This window comes from Cavia porcellus, unplaced genomic scaffold (assembly GCF_034190915.1).
Source record: "Cavia porcellus strain 051 isolate PalLab524CR breed Dunkin Hartley unplaced genomic scaffold, mCavPor4.1 scaffold_2, whole genome shotgun sequence".
NCBI lineage: Eukaryota > Metazoa > Chordata > Mammalia > Rodentia > Caviidae > Cavia > Cavia porcellus.
Window position 1 is genome coordinate 105,235,813 of NW_026947485.1, and position 4,924 is coordinate 105,240,736.

The 4,924-nt window shown below is 45.3% G+C and overlaps 1 pseudogene; it reads left to right on the forward strand.

Moving 5' to 3' along the window:
• Positions 1–1,163: 1,163 nt before the first annotated feature.
• LOC100729600 (protein NipSnap homolog 3A-like) lies at positions 1,164–4,707 on the forward strand (annotated as a pseudogene).
• Positions 4,708–4,924: the final 217 nt, after the last annotated feature.

The window sequence follows — 4,924 nt, forward strand, 5'->3', positions numbered from 1 at the left end:
AGCTGTCCGATCCTGACCAGTGTTTATCTGGGTGCCCTGGGAGTGGGCTGGGACTCAGTAAGCTACAGCAATTTTCAGAAACTATGAGCCTGGTGGAGCAGCAGCAGGGGAAGGAGATAGTCCTGCAGAGAGTTCTCCCTCCCCCAGTGGCACCCTTACAAGAACCACATGCTCAGAGTGGCCACCAGGGCAGCCTGGGCTCTGGACACAGAGGCAGGCTTAGTGAGAGTGCTCACAAGGCTCCAGCCCCAAAGGCACACAGGGTGCCTCCTTAACTGCAAGGCCTGCTGCTACACAGCAACCGGCGGTGCAGGGGTTGAGTGGTCTGCCCAGCATGATGAGGTGGGCGCCCTCTGCTGACCACTATGCAGAAATCCACATGCACTGGATTCCCCTACTGCACCCAGAAAATCATGCTGCATCCAGCACTCTTGCTGCACCTAGGACCCACGCTGAACCTGCAGCCAAAGGCCCACACTACACCCAGGAGTCAACACTGCACCTAGGACCCACTTTGGCCCAGTTACCTGTGCCACCCAGGCATACATTTGTTCTCATGTTCTAAGAAATCTGCCCACGAGATGCAGATACCCAAGGTACTGAACTTCATCCTCACAGGTCTGGAAAGTCTGGCTTCTGTTGAGAGTCTAGAGGTCATGAAACTGGAACAGAAGGTGGCTAGTCTGGTGGTGGCAGGTAGGTAATCAAGCTGAGCCTCCAGGGTCCAGAGCTGACCTTTGTCCCTGAGCATTAGCAGGTCTTTGCTCTGAGGGACCAGAAACATAGAAACCATGGTGTTCTTGGCACCCCCAGCTCTGAAGTTCCAGCTGGGCAAGCACACTCACTACTGTCCAAGAGTCCCCTAGACTGGGTCCTCAAGGAACAGCTGCCCAATGGTCACAGTGCCACTTACATGCTGTCCACTTGGGCTCTGGGGCCAGCAGTATGAAGGGCAGGCAGGCTACACTGCTGGGTATTGCATGGTCACTTGTAGGCCAGGTAACGCGTACTTCAGGATCACAGTACCGCTTCCTCTCTCAGATATGCGGAACATTTCCAATGTGTAAAGCTTCTGTAAACAGCAGAGCCCAGGACAACTCTTAGCTGGGCCCCTCCAGGGACAAGTCAGAACGCAAGGATGCCTGGGGTGGGGCCACAGGGCCATGCAGGTGGTGACTGCTGCCTCGCAGGTCCGGCCTATTAAACCGGTCAGGACCCCAAATGGCGCAGCAACGCCACCTGTCGACGCTTCCCAGAATCGCGCAAGGTCCTGCGGGAGAAATGAAGAGTGGGAAACTAACCCAAGTGGAACCTCTGAAACAAATCCACAGCCATTCCTGGAGAACTGACACAGTTTTTTTTCTCCAGGAATGACTTTGCTCCCTGGCTCCAGACAAGGCTCCAGGAAGCTAAATAACACAGACCCGCCCACACACTTTTAAGTGAAGGCCAGGGAGCAAAGTCATGGGGCGGTGTCCCTTGTGCACTGCTGAGCCTTGAGGGAAGATTTGGGCACCAAAGCTGAAGATGGAGACCACCAAGTGGAGAAGTTACAGGCAAACCCCAGACAGGGGCAGCCAAATGCTGTAGAGCCAGGGCCAGGACAGCAGTTGGATGATGAGGCCGGGAGCATTGTGGTTCCTAAGTACCACCCTTCCCCAGGGCTCTCAGCAAAGCCTAGGCCAGTTCTGAGCGGATGGAGGCTGGCGCTGGGCCCTGGAAACCATGTGATTTTAATCAAGGGGTGTTACTATTTGGAGGTGAAAACCCCAGTCCCTTCCTCTTGGCTGAGCAGAGGTGGAATTGTCTAGGAAAGTAGAAGCAAGGAACAGAAAGCAGACTGGAACCAGACACAGTGAGGTAAACCTGTAATGCCAGCACTCAGTAGGCTGAGGCAGGAGGATTGCAGTGAATTCCAGGCCAGCTTGGCTACATGGTGAATTGAAAGCAGGTGTAGAATAAAAAGCAAGACCTCGTCTGGGGGCGGGGGGAGAGCCCCCAGACCAGGTCTTTTCCAAGTTACTGTCCTAACAAGGCTAAAACAGAGAGTACAGGCCAGGGAGCATGCTGATTGGTTACTGTGAAAAACTGGCCATTTTCCAAGTTCAGTTTTGATACTGGGGAGCTCAATAAGAGTAACTCCATTCTAGTTTGAATTAACCTTTGAGGCCTAGCTCAGTACTCTCCCCTGAGACAATGACCTCCTTTAAATTTTGTTTAACAGGGGCTGAGGATTTAGCTCAGCGGCATAAGGGCCTGCCTTGGAAACAGGCAGTCGCAGGTTTGATCCCCGGTACCCATAAAAAGGGAAAAGACAAAAAAAAAAAAATTTGTTTAACAAAACCTAGTTCTTTCACAAGCTTGAAGTCAATGCTATACACCTGACTCTATGCATGAATCTAAGAAACATCAAGACATTTGAATAATATTGTTCCCTCTTACAAACTTTAATGCATCTGAACATTTTAAGATCTATTAATTTAATCTCATTAGTTTTCCTACTAATTTCATTTTCAAGATTAATAGGTACAATTTTGGTAAGTAGAAAATAATTCCCAGTCTCCTCTTAGGCTGCTTCAGGGGTGCAAGATGGGAGCTCTAGGGCGAGGACCAGTGTGAGGGCAGGGACCAGTGTGAGGCATGCTTATCTTTTGCTACAGGCCCCAGGCAAAATGATGGGACATTCTATTAATATTGTACCTGCTATCTTAAACCCTCAAAAATGAATGAGTTCTTGGAAAATTTTAAGTAAAGTGCTCATCTTCAGACAGCTCACTCTGAATTGGTTGGATGTAAGAGTCTAGAATTCAGAGGCAGCGTGAACAAAGTACTTCGTATTTGAAAGTATGATAATTTTGCTCATCAAACTGCAGTCCAGAAAGCTTTGGCCAAAGATAAGGAATGGCAAGAACAGTTCCTTATTCCAAATTTGGCTCACACTGGTAAACAAGAGAGTGAGATTACTTATCTGGTTTCATGGTGCAAAATAAAAAATCCTACAAAAGAAAGAGTCCGTGAATTGAAACCTGGTGGCCCAGCTCTGTGGGATGATACAGAAAGAGCAACTAAAGCCCATGTTGATTTAGGCCCCATGAAACTGGTTGGTATTTTCCACACGAAATATGGGTTACTCAGCAGAGTTCATGTTCTTTGGTGGAACGAGACTGTCGTGCAGCGGGGAGACACCAGTCTCATGAGGATCCCAGAGTCAGAGCAGCTGTTCAGGAACGCCTAGAGCCTAGAGCCTAGAGCCTCAGCAGGATATGCTTCTGATTCCTACACAGTTCCACCATGGAAATAGCTGGTACCGGAAATACGAAGCATTTCATTCAATGGTAGATGGTATATCTTCTAGTGGGGCTTAAATTCCCTCAAGAAAATTATTCTCATTTTTATTTGAAGAAGGTGGTAAGTTAATTTATTTTGTTTCTTGCAGTCTTGAAAGCTACCTCTGTCATTTGTCATCACCACTTCAGGAAATAGTACTGCTCATCTTTGCTGTGGCATTTTAGTATAAATTATACATTAGAAATAGTTTCCACTATTTAATGATCTTGATTTTCACTCCTTAATAGCTTTGGTATTTTGACAGCCCTTTGCCATATAGCGTTTTCATGTATTCACATAATGATATCATATTTCCTTGCCTTACAGTATGCATTTTTAAATTAGTTACATACCCCATGTATCTTTTCATTGTTGATTTTTCTGAGATTTAAAGATATTTTTCCTGGTAAAGTTTACTTTGTAACATCAGCTGGCATTCATAAAAGTATTGGATCAAGTATATGTCTTTGTTTTGGAAAAGTACAGTACCATTTTTTTTCATCTGTGTTAATTGTGGTTTTCAAATTATTAGGTCATTCTGAATTGGAAAATAATGTAATTATGTCATAGCATTAAGAATCTAGACAAGAATTGTTGGTTTATATGCTGAAATATATTCATTATAGCAATTTTATTAATTCTGACTTCTCTGTGGTCTCTCACAAAGATGTTAAGACATTTATTTGTTTTAAAGAGATCTTTATGATTATGAAAATGTTTGCCATGATAAAAGCCTGCATATCCATTCTGAAAAAAAGAAAAGAATACTCACAGATCTAATAAAATTGTCAAAAGACTATTTTCAAAAAAAATATGATGCCTTGTGCATATATAAAAATGAATGTGGGTTAGCGATTCTATTCACTGTGGTTCAAAGGGGGAGGCAGGCAGATGTTCTAAGCAATCCACAGGAGAACTCATTTGCTTGTCTTTCTATGTATATGTGGGTACCAGGGATTGGACGCAGGACCCATGCATGCCAGGCAGGCATTGCACCACTGAGTTATAGCCCCAGCCCTTGTAAGACACATGTGTAGGCCAACCGAAGGGAAAATGCTTTTTTTCCTGGGGTGGGGGCATGGTGTCACTTGACACTCCAGAAACAGGACAGGATTTAGAAGTCTGTCTCTCAGCCACCATGGAGGAGGCTCAGAGACTAGAAAGAAGAGAAACACAGCACCTGGTGGGACATCCTGCAAACAACCCAGTTTTCTCCTGAACACTAATTGTTTTCAACAAACTGCAATTATAAAAAGTGTGAACACAGCGGGCTAGAGATCTAGCTCAGTGACACAATCGCCTGCCTGGTAAGCACGAGGTTGTAAGTTTGATCCCGTGGCACAAATAAATACATAAATAAATTTTTTAGAAAAATGTGAACATGTGTTTCTGAGTGCTTGGCTAGTTAGTGTTTAGTACTCTTTCCATGCAGAATCTGAGTGCTGGGGTACTTTGTACTTAATTCTTTTCCCATGTAGCGTCATGCACCAGAGGCATTGACTCAGTGACATAGTTTAAACAAGTGATGAGCCCTTTGCTTAGGCCAAATTTTCAACATGGCATTAGAAAAACCAAAGATGTGCAGGTATATTTTCAC